The 13,097-nt window shown below is 31.5% G+C and overlaps 1 long non-coding RNA gene across 2 annotated transcripts; it reads right to left on the bottom strand.

Moving 5' to 3' along the window:
* Positions 1–5,777: 5,777 nt before the first annotated feature.
* Positions 5,778–10,790, bottom strand: LOC129319006 (uncharacterized). 2 transcript variants are annotated; one of them, XR_008595391.1, is made up of 5 exons: positions 10,650–10,790; positions 10,332–10,520; positions 10,071–10,258; positions 9,194–9,262; positions 5,778–5,943 (listed from the first exon to the last, which is right to left on the bottom strand). It is a non-coding gene; the product is annotated as an uncharacterized LOC129319006 (long non-coding RNA). The 2 variants fall into 2 exon arrangements; XR_008595390.1 differs by lacking the exon at positions 5,778–5,943 and adding an exon at positions 6,430–8,124.
* Positions 10,791–13,097: the final 2,307 nt, after the last annotated feature.

Consider the following 13,097-nt stretch of genomic DNA (forward strand, 5'->3'; position numbering starts at 1 on the left):
AGGTGCTTTTAAAAAATGAGTTATTAAAGTATTTTTATTAAATTTTTTAAAAAAATCTTGAAGTACCAATGATTATTTTCTTATAAATAGAAGTAGAAGAGTAATTAATTCACAAAATTATTATTTGGAGCCCATTTGATTGATAACAACTAATTTTAATCAAAATTTTGTTCACGTTGATTTTACAATTAAACAGATTAATTTTGGGAGAATGACAGATTAATTTTGGGAGAATGACTTTTAAGACCTCTCAAGGAAATTTGTCATAATAAGGGTCCATCAGTTATGCATAGGGCATTATCTTGTGAAGACACATATGTATTATTGTTAAAAACTCAACCTTAACTTTGAAGTTTTTGTTAGGGTTTCCTTAAAATTTAAAAATTTAATGTTTAGCTTTTTAACAACAAAATATATGTGTTTTCATAATACAATATTTAGTGCAAAACTGATGGGCCTTTATTGTGATAAATTCCTTTGTGAGGGCCTTAAATGTCATTCTCCTATTAATTTTTACCATCATACACATGTTTATATATTTACTTAAAATAAGGTTAGATGAAAATTGTTACAACAATACCACTTGATTTTATTTTTATTATATACATTGATATTGATGTTGATGATTTTTTTTTCATTGTCATGCAAACCTAAGGGTAATATTATGAGTCCAATATTAAAAAGCCTTACAAGTGAAGTAGGATTTATAAGTTCAAGGGGCTCTCCATTCAAATGGGTTAGTCTTTTAAGATAAACTCTTCCTTTAAACTTGTACTCATAACAATAGTGCTTTCAATGAAAGGTCTATATCATGAAAATAACTACTCATGGAGGGTTTTGATCAATAGAAGATCGAGAGAAGTACGATGGAGTAAAGCTACTAGGGACGCTGGCTCTCGAATGAGGTGGCATTGTTAAGTCTAACATTGAGGCATAATTTGATTAATGAATATTTTAAAAAAAGTTATCACAAGAATAGTAGGGTTGAAGTAGAATAATGGATATGGATAGCTAGCCAGAGTAGGAAATAAAAGATGGTTGAACTAAAAAATGAATTAATTAATAATCACAAAATTGAGACTAAATCTTTATAATATGAAGACTATGATTTTTTTGGTTCTTTGGCCCATAAATATTTGGGCTACGATTTCATGTAAAGCACATTCAGTACTCAAGGGCTCTTGTCAAAAATCAAAAAATTTCTAGAGCCAAAGAAATAGTATAAATACATTTAGTACTTATGGAATAATGCCTAGAACTAAGAAATGAGTCGGTTAAAGTCCAAAAGAGTCCAAAATAGACTAGGAGGAATAAGTATATATAGGTATTTCTTAGGAGAGTAATAGTGGCATCTAAGATTAGCCTTAAAGAATAATCACTATAGTTTCTAAATTAATCAGAAGTAAAGTTATCTAACAACTTTATCTCAAGTATTTAGCCTCAAATTGAGATCCCAAGAGTCACAATTGATCTAAAAAGGGCTAAGTGAAATTGTAGTTAGATCTCAAGATCTCACATATAAATCCCATGATCACATTAAACTTACATATAGTACAAAGTTACTCACTCACAGAGTACAACAATTCTCTAGGAAGATAATAACCTAGGATGATTTTAGAATACAAAGATAACTACCTAGGAAGAGTCTAGATAAATATTATAGAGAGAGTACCCTTGACAAATCTTCACATGCAATTTAAAAGTCAATTTTTAAAGTTTACAAATCTTTTAGAAATTCACAACTTAACTTGTGTTTATGTAATTTATAACTGAGTTTGTCTTAATTAATTTATAAATCCTTTTCCAAAATTTATAAGTCCTCCTTTCAAATTTATAGCATAACTAGTGTATCCAAGATTTATAAATGAATATGTTTTTCAATACCAATTGAGTTTCAAATTAAAATAGTGTGATAATTTATAAGTCTTTGACCAAAATTAATGAGTCATCGTTATGGAATTTACAATTTATAAATATGTTTCTTAGATAATCTAATGTAGCTTAAATTCCATTAATCTAACCACCATTTTATCTGTATGGGGATATATGTCAGAATCTGAAAGTTGAGGGTGTGATTTTTAAACATCTAAAGATGAGGGATTTTCTATGCAATTGAGCTAAAGCTAAGAGCAATTACGGGTACTTTGCCCTGTTCAAAATTAATCTTTCTCATCCAAAAATGCAAAAGAACAAAAAACAAAAATAGAAAACAGAAAACATTCATTAAAATTTCAACTTTCAACTTTAGTGATTTTTTGGCCCAAAAAAGTTTCAAGTGCTTTGCCTCAATTGGCCCAAAAAAATTCACTTTGCATAAAAAATGACACTTGATTGATTTTTTTTTTTTTATTAAGATAGGTTTGGTTTGGTTTTTAGGAAGTGGTTTTATATGGATCAAGTTTTAATATTTTTAACATATAAAATTATATATTAAGGCTAAGCATAACTTTTTATTCCCTTTTTTCTTTCATATTACAACTTCAAGTCACATTCTCACTTTTCATTTATGAATGGAAATGAATGTCACGTCCAAATTAACAATATTCAAATTTCATGATCAATAAATATCATGGTATATGCATTTGTAAGTAACAAAAGTTAAGTTTCATTATAACTTGTCTCAATGTCTATAATTAACATGAATTTTATCAATAGTGTGTGTATTTATATATTCAAGTAATATTTGTACCTTCTTGAGTTTTCAACATGGAGATTGAACAACCTAAATCCAAATTTCAATCCTCAATACAATGAGCAAACTTGATTGCCCCACTCCAAACCAAGTTCCTCTCTTATATATTTCACTAAACACTTTATGGGCATCAATTTCCAAACCAGTCAATCAAACTTCTTAGTCTTTATATCTCTTGTCCAAATATTTCCAGTCATCAATACTTAAATTTACAATGCTTCTTAATAAGACAATTCCCTAAACAAATAAATTTAACTAAAGAAAACTAAATCAATCTAAACTTAACTTTTCCTCTAGCGGCAGCCAAAGTAATTGAAGAGAAATTATCTTTTTAGAAGATACCTTGGAACTTAAATTTAAGCTTACTTGATATTCCAATCTACCCTACACCTCTCTAGCAGCCCCTAAAATAGAGATGGAGGATAAATCAATTTTTAAATGTGCATACACCTCACGGACAGCCACTCTAACAGAGAAGGAAGATCAATCATTTATATGTGTGTGTATAGAAATATATATATACACATATATATATGTATGTATGTATACTGCCATAAGCTCCACAATACACACATAAAGCAATCAATGATAATAAAATCATAGCGCAAACATCTAACACATACCCACAGAATCAGGGAAGAGGAATTGAGAAATTGACATTGTCCCAAGCAAAAATACTTATGATTCACTCTCTAACAGTGGCGCTGAACCAGGAAAAAGAAATGGAAGCTGAACAATATACACTCATCCATCTTGCGCGAGAGCCAAAACAGGGGAGGAGGAAGAATGACAGTGGGATAGAAGAACCTCTATGGCAGCGAGCATCAGTGACGTGAGGTAGAGAAAATGATGAAGAACTCTGACACTCCCTCTTAGCAATACAGCAAAGGAGGGGGAGGAAAGTTTCATTCACGGTCACCGGTGATGGCAAGAGGGAGAAATTTTGATCTGTTACAGCAACCAGAGAGGGAAGAAACGAGGAACTACAATGAACACTCTCAAGCTTGCCGGTCAACTAGACGGAATCAAGAAGAGGACGAAGAGATCTAATGAGGAAGGACAAGCACTCTCTCCTCTGGTCTGGCATGTTCGAAAGAATGAAGAGAACGCTGAAGAATGAACCCAAATCCTGCATTAATGTGTCTGCCCCTTTTCTTGTTTGTTTTTTATAGGGCAAAATTTTAATTGCGAAAAGCTAAAGCAAAATAATAAAAATTTTCAGTCTTGGTCTTTGGAAGATTCAAACCCAAGACCGATTAAATAAGTGATCGCATAATCTCCATTAAACCGGCTGTTTTTCTCGCCAAATTTGTTCAAAAAATTAATAAAAATACTCCTAAAATATATCATTACCTATTTTAAATTTTACTTAAAAATTATGGGTTATTACAATTTAAGTGTCTTTGTTGCACTCTCCACAACTGCACAAGCCATGACAAGTAATATAATATTACTATTATTTCCATGAAGATTTATTTAAAAATAGGATCAACCAAAAAACTTAGCAAAAATTTGGTTAATAGACACGTTTACAACAGGGCAGAAAAGAATGAGTTTTTAAATGTTTAGGAGAGGAAAATAACCAAAAGGCAAGTTCAAAACACGTGCAGGCCTAACATGAATAATTTGCGAGCAAAAATAACCCTAAACCCTATATAATAACTATGCATGCATTTTGAAAACTTTAATTGCCACTCTTTTTTTCCTTTGACATAATTTTTTTATGCAACAAAATTCTAAGTATTGAGTTTTTCTTGTGTTAATTGTCATATATGCAGGAGAAATTCCCAACGAGATTAGTAGTCTTACAAATCTGAATAAATTATACTTGAGTACTAATCAATTGTCCAATCACATACGAAAAAGCATTGGGATATTGACAATGCTTCAAGAGCTATCTCTTGACAACAATAACTTAGAAGGTATATGCTTTTATATAAGTGCTCTTCACTTTTCTTTTACTACGATATCTTATACATAAGCAATCAGTAGATTTAGTACCTTTTGGCTGCATATCAAGAGAGAGATTTGGAACTTAGACAATGCTTCAATGGGTGTATATATTCTCTTGAGTTTAACAACATAGAAAGTAATCGATGAAGTAGTAGTGTTACTATCATTCTTTTTAAAATGGCTCTATCATTGTAAACATGACAAAAGTGTTGTTTATTTTACTTTAACTTTTTATGCACTGACACTATATGTTCTATTTTTTTTTTTTCATTGCAAGAAATATTCTCAATGAAGTTAGAAGCCTTGCACATCTAAAAATTATAGACCACCTATCAGTTAATCAATTATCAGGCCACATACCAAGAGACATTGGAAATAATTTAGAAGGTATATCTTTACCCCCAATATTGCGCTACTATCATTTTTTCTGTTAATATGATATTCTATGCATCAGCTATATATCATGCATATTAATAGTGGTTTTTCTTCTTTTGTTTCCATGATACAAGAGATGTTTATATATAGATATATTGGGGACTATGCCATTAAGACTACTTCAATGGTTATATATTTGTTGTAAGAGATAGTGGCTACATGACTAAGATATTGACTACATACCATGAGGCATTAGAAATTTAACTATACTTTATAGGGAAAATCACTCTAAGGTCCCATGGAAGCCTTAAAATACGTTGAGGTCCCATGAATTCAAGAAATCATTGCTAGATCCCAATGAACTTAAGGGTGAATAAGTCTGAAAATGAAATTACCCATTTACCCTGCATTTGAAATACTTGAAAATTAGTTTGTTTCCCAGTAACCCACGAAAGCCGAAACCCATAGTGAATGGTTCTGTGTTCCTCATTCTAACATCTTTCAAAGTTCATCGCCGACCACCGTTCTCACATTCGCATTCTGTCGGAGAAGACTATTATCACGCCCCAAAACTAGAGGGTAACTGGCATGAAATGTGAACCTTATCATATATCCTTTAAACCTTAAATTGAGAAATCTTTCCATTTTTAAAAACATAGTTGAATTTGTACTAAGAATTATAACATACTTAATAAAAATCATTATAATAAAAGTTTCAACATTTTTGAAGAAATTTCAGTAGACAACATATAACAAAATAGAATCCTAGTTATAGGTTATGTGGAGCATCTAACCTTACTTCAAAATAAAATACATGAATTCAAATATTTACATCAAAAGAAGATAGTACTAAACAAAATTCCACATAGAACAGTTGTATGCCCCTCAAAGGTCAGCGAGAGGATCAGCATCAAATAATAAATCTGAGACCAAAATAAATTTTTAGTGAATAGCATCCCAACAATAAATAATTAAATATGCATAAAAAGAAAGTTTAACAAAATTATGTGTAATAGAAATAATAATTTTTGCAAACAAATATTTAATAAACTTCATCATAAAAGAACTCTGTGTAACTTTAAATAAATTCTTGATTCATTAAAATATCATATCAAATGTTATTATCATGTAATTCAATAAAACAAATAATTGCATTAAATAATTATAAATATGCCATTAATCAAAATCAATGAAAAATAGATCCATCAAATAATAAAAAACTCATAATTATAAGAACTTATTAGAATAAGTAACAAACATGGACACACAATCCATGAGGGTAAATAACCAAATACGGCTTATGCCACGAAAACAAACGTAGACACATAGTCCATGAGGTTAAGTAACCAAACATAGCTTGAGCTACGAAACAAATGTGGACATGTTCTACGAAGGTAATGCTAACTAAATGCGACTCGGAGCCACGAAATCAAATGCGAGTATTAGACCCACGAGCAACAAATGTGAGTGCGACACTCACAAAAGTCAAACTAGTTAGTCATTGACCATGGCACGCCAAGGGTTAACGGAATTGCCATTAGCAACTAATGTTCTGTATAAGGTCCCCCTTCAAATCTATTTTCAAACATGTAAGAAAATTATCACTTTTAAAATAAAATTTTCATTTTCAATGTTAAACTCGCATGAATCATTTTTCTAAAGTAGTTCAATAATTTCAGAATGAAATCCCATAAGTAAAATCCAAACTTATATTTACTGATTAACTAAAATAATCAATTCTAGAAAAATAATTTCATGAAATAAAGTAATTTAATCAATAAAATATCTAATAATCACATTGTTGTTGTAAAAAAAAGAATTTGCATAAAAATATAATATTTTAATGAAGGAAATTTTTAGTGAAATATCAGTTAGGACGCTATCCACTTACTTAAAATTTCTTGAATTCAAGGATTTACCTTTCCATATCAATTAAATTTCTCCTCCTCCAAATATCCTATAAATTAAAATTAGATTGTTTTTAAAATAAACTATATATAATTTCAATTATTTTCTCCCAACATCTCTACTATCAAAATGTTGCTATAGTAAATTTGAAATTTTAAGAGAAAACTTTACACATAAAATCCTTCAAAAGCCATAGCTCAACACTCCATTAAATTACCATCTTCACTTAATCTTTTTTGTCAAACACCAACCATGTATCATTTTCAACCCCCTCATAAGGTCTTTTAAAATTCCAATCTCTTATCACACAATTCATCCACAACCATATAATTTTTTTTTCAAGAATTCAAATAGTTTGACATTAATCTCATGCTCAAATTTCATTTGGGGTCTCCAACTTAATTTCATAGAGCATTAGTACTCAACTTGGATATATCACTCACAAGGATTAATAAAGTAAAAAAAATATGTACTAATTTTTTTAAATTTTTTTTCAAGCTCAAGCAACTTCTTTCTCTTATATTCTATTTCCCAAAATTCTCTAATGTATAAATAAATAAGTAAATTAGCTTCCTAACTCCAATCTCTTCATTGAATAAATCAATCTTAACTTAGAAAATTAAAGCATCATCTTCGACATTTCACATGATAGCACTAAACCAGAATTTCAACTTCAATTTAATTTCTATCCTTCTCGTACAGTCACGACAACAACAAGTAAAAAGGAGAAGTTGGATCCTCAATTATGTCCACACCCCAAAATAGGAGGTGACCGGCACAGGATGCGAACCACACATACATCCCGTAAGCCACAAATTCAAGGTTTATTTCATTTAATTACAAAAAAGTACTCAATTATTCACTAACATTTTAATACTATTACTACTAATTATTTCAACATCTCGTAAAAATTTTAACAGAACCATCTTTGTAAATAAGATCTACCAAAAATTCTGTATCATAAAAATTTTCCTCAAACATTATATCTATCAAGAACTCGGCTCCTTCAAGCCAGCAAACAAAATGTATAATAAACTAAGGATTTTAATTATAAGTTATGTGGAGCACCTAATCATATCTCATGACATAATACATAAATTTCATATTTACATCAATAAGCCATGTTTACAAAGCAAGCCTCCACTCCGAAAACATCCGTCATTGGTAAGTAAGACGTACAGCGTCAATTATGCTATCTGAGACCAAATAATTTTCCAGTGAATAACGTCCCAACAATAAATAATTTCACATGAATAAAATGAAAAGTTTGAAATAGTTGTGTAAGTTAAACAGACAAAATCTTTATAAAAATTTAATAAACTTCACAATAAAATGGCTCTGTAAATTTCAAATAAAATCTCAATTTATTGAACTATCATATCAAATGTTAATTTCACTTGATTTTAAGAAGTCTCATAACGGAAATAAATACTTGTAAATAAATTACTCAATAAAAACCAATGGGATATCAAATCACCAATAACCAGATTCATAACCATAGGGACTTATCAGAACAATTATCAAACGTGGACACAAAGTCCACGAAGGTAAATAATCCAAACGCGGCTTGTGCCACGAAGACAAACGTGGACACATAATCCACGAGGGTAAATTACCAAACGCAGCCGAAGCCACGAAACAAACGTGGACACCCAGTCCACGAGGGTAATACTAACCAAACGTGGCTCAAAGCCACGAAATCAAACGTGAGTACAATGCTCACGAATAACCATCCCTCCGTTCCACGTGCGTTGGCCATCGCACGGGGCTAGCACCTCCTATAAACACCCTGCTAGCTAGGTGTACTATGGCGCGCCAAGGGCTAACGGAACTGCCGTTAGCAACCAATGTTCCGTATAAAGTCCCTTTTTAAAACCATTTTCAAACATGCGAGAAAATCATCATTTTCAAGATACAGTTCTCATTCTCAAAATCAAACTCGCATGAATACTTTTGAGCATTAAAACATGCCACGATAAAATTTCATATCTGAAGTCCATATTTGGCATTTATTGCATAACTCAGAATAACCAGGGTTGATAAAAAATAATCTCATCAATTTTTTTAAAAGTATTCATTATAAAAAAAAACATACGCATACCATAACTCAATTATCTTTCAAAACTTCTTTATAATTTCCCAAAATAAGAATTTAAATGACAAATATTCAATACTTAACATAATTGTCATTAAAATGATTTGCATAAATATAATATTTCAGAAACTAATTTTTATGATAATGCAGTTGGGACGCTATCCACTTACCTATAATATGCCCGAGCATCAAAATTCATTTCTTAGAACTTCAATCAACTCCTCCTTTCTCTTAGCATCCTATTCAATATAAAGAAAGATTTAATGGACTTACTTTAGTTAAATAAGTTATTTTCTAATATTGAAAACACTATAGTGAATTGACTTCAAATCATTATAATTTAATCAACCAAATCTTAATTTCTTCCATCCTTTGAATACTTTACATGCCTACTTCCCATCCAACAAATTGCTTATATCTTAATTTGTTTTCCCAACTATTCTTTAAATTATGTAACCAAACATTAATCAGGTTGCGTATAAACATATCTAAATACACACACACCCCCACATTTACTCTCTCAAGTCATCGAACATCTTTCATGCATATCAAGATTAAATAATTCAACAACACTAAGGTTTGTAAGTATCAACCATTAGACTCTCAAGAGCTTAGCTAATCAATTCTTCCTCAAATCTCAAGTTAATACATCAATAACCTATACCAAGTATGCTAAAAAAAATTTTTAGTAAACATTCAAAAAAATACATATTCAAGTAGACTCCACCTAACAGACATTTCATCTAACAACTTGTAAACATCAAATCTTAATTTATAATTCCAAATTAATTTCTTATTAATTCTCATTCTAGTCAAATTCTCAATATCAACCAATCTAACAAAATTTAATTCAGATTAGAATCCAGACCCATATATATATGTGTATATATATATATATATATAATGAAGCCTTGGAAATCACTTTCTAGCTCCCACAACAGCACGAGCAACAGCAGTAGAATACTCTAAAAAATTCTGTAATTTCAATATCAACTCACACTTCCTCTCACGCAAGTTCATCAAGGAAGAAAGCTGAAGAGTTCTCACCTTAGTTAGCCGACAGTGCACACACACAGAGGGAGGAAGAAAACTGAATCCACAACTGAACAGGGGAAGAAGAATATAGCAATATTTCTGCCTCAACCCACAAATTAATCCTTCCACAGCACCATATCAGCTCTTCCTTCACTTCCCAACCACAAACGAACAAAATAAAGGAGGAAGAAACCAAGGGGCTGTCAATCGAATAGGGAGAGAAGAGAAGATATTTGTCTGAACCAAAAAGAAGGAAAACAGAGCATCACTCACGAGAAGAAAAAGGAACTCAGCGCTGATTCGGATTGGCGATCAGTACACCCACTCCAGCGACCTGATTTCTTCCATCAGCCAACGACCCAGATGTGCACAGCAAGATAGAACAGTAGCACGAAAAAGAAAAGGAACAGAGGCAGAGAGCATGAAGAAGGACTCGCTAATGGCAGCACCTACAGAGACACACTGACAGCAAAAGAACAAGAAGGACGCTTCCAACCGTCCACAGCCTCCAGAAACTCAGCCTTTTACGCACACCGACGACGTAGATACAGCAAGGAAAACAAAACAGAGATAAGAAGAATCATGGAGAACCTGGGCATTTTTGCAAGGCAGTGCTGAGCATCCACGATCGCCGGTGACACGGGAAGAACATTGGAGAAGGAAGGATGAGAAAGACCGATGGAGAAGACAGAGAAGCTCGAAATTTCTAGACCCAGAATTTCTCTCCCTCTCTCCCCTCGTGCTCTGTTCTTGACCGACCAGGGAAAGAAATTTAAAGAGATAATGTTTATTAGGGAAAATTACAAGAAACCCTATAGATATTTTCTAAAATTACACAAGAGGTAAGGGCATTTTGGTAACTTCATTCGATGCCAACAAAAATGAAATTTTCTCTAATATAGGTAAGATTCGAACCTCCTACCTCCAAGTAACAAATTACCATAGTTCCCACTAAATCATTACTCCCTATTTATTATATTTAAAACAATAAAAAAAATCATTTAATTTATCTTCTTCCTTTTTTTTTTGAAAAAAAAAATTTTAAGGTTATTACAAATTATCCATTTAGTCATTTACACACAAAAACTATGAGAAATAAGTGGGCTCAAGACTTCTTTACCTCCATTAAAACTGGCATACATAAGGAGGAAGTAGTGACAACTGGTGCAAGAGAAGAGTGTCAGCCAACAAAAATGAAAATTTAACAACATTTATTCACTAAATCCTTCACTCAAGTATTATTACAAACACCTTGAGAGCATTACTCAAATTTCAATTTACAATAAGCCTTTCCATATTAACTTTCTCATCAACATTTAACTTAACATCCCAATAAAATTATATAAAGTATCAACCAATTCAAATTAGCTCTTAATTTCTCAAAAGATTCACGGCAGCAACAAGAAAGAAAATAGAGGTAGAATCTTCGATCACAAAAGGAGAAATAAGAAGCTTACCATATGCATGTGTAATGGCTAGAACTGAGGAGAAAGAGAGGTTTCAGGCGACACATATACGCACGCCAACCCTAAATAAGGGAATAGCAGATGACGATGACAAGGGAGGAGGATTCAGTGACTCAATCCCCTACAATAGCTGACAATGTAGAAGAAGAGAAGAGTAGCAAGTGGCAATGACAGCAACGAGAATAGTCAATGGTAATGTATAAAGAAGCAATCGACTCGGTGAAGGGAAGGAAATTTTAGACACTCCATCTCGCTCTCTCCCCCTTCACATGCTTTGTTTTTTTTTCCAAATGGCAGAGGGATAATAACAAAGGAGAAGATGGTGACTAAGGGCACACATAACAATGAGAGATCACCCGAAGCTTTGAGAGGCACATGGGGAGACAGAAATGATGAACTAGATTGAGAGTCGAAGGATTTAGAAATTATTTTTTTCCTGACATGTGCGTATGATTGAGAGAAAAAGAAATATGAACATTAAGGAAATTAGGAATATTACAAGAAAAGGCATAAAGAAAATTACAAAAAAGGATATAAAATTTTTTATAATTTAAAACAAAATGAAACCATACTTTTGGTAGATAAAATTTGAACTTGCGACCTTCAAGTAAGCAACCAACACACATTTCATCAAGCCACCACTCACCATTTTCTATAAAACTAAAACAATTAAATAAAATATAAATTAGAAGAGAAATTTATTTAATTTAAATTTTATGGTCATTACAACTATAATGTCTCTTATTAGAGAGTCCAAGACTAGGAGTAAATAAAGAAAGTAGCAACCTATCACTTTATTGACTTAGATATGCCTTAACTGCCATTATCGAACTATCTTTATAGTAGTCTAACCTGGCAAATGAATTTCTTAGATCCTAAAGAAGATATACTTTTGACTTGCTTAAGGATAATGGTATAATTGTTTGTAAACAAAAAGAAAAAAGGAGATAATGATCAGCTGTATAATGACCAAGGTTATATGAACAGTTTCTAAAATTACTACTAAAGTTTCCATTTCATCTTTGGGGACTTATAAATAATCAAGTATGTTTCTTGGTTGTTACAAAAGTGTAGCTGTGCATGAGATTTTTGTAATCAACTGTAATCATGGTTTTTCTTGTCAAGATGTTGGTGCGTTGATGACAGAATTCTTAATTATACTTAAAAATCTATAATTTTAAATATCTATAAATTTCTTCATTGATGACAACTGCTTTCTTTATTGACAACAACCATATACTCTATTGACAAAAAACATTTATTCCATGAATGACAACTAATTACTCCAATGACTACAACCATAAACTCTATTGACAATAACAATATGGTCCATTGACTAGTGAACCATTTTTCTCTGTGACTTGTGTTTTCTTCTTCTTTATGGATATTAATAAACAATGCTAGTGCAAAAATGTTTAAGTTGGAACTTAATATTAATGACTAGTATGGAAAAATCTCTTTTCAACATATCTAATTAAACTTTTCTATTTTTTTCCAAATAAAGGAAGATGGAAGAGAAAGTAAAGACAACAGTGAAAAAATATACTGTTCCATTTCATATGCACTACTCTCT

Source organism: Prosopis cineraria, unplaced genomic scaffold (genome assembly GCF_029017545.1).
Source record: "Prosopis cineraria cultivar Desert tree isolate PC_DT_omini unplaced genomic scaffold, ASM2901754v1 PC8, whole genome shotgun sequence".
NCBI lineage: Eukaryota > Viridiplantae > Streptophyta > Magnoliopsida > Fabales > Fabaceae > Prosopis > Prosopis cineraria.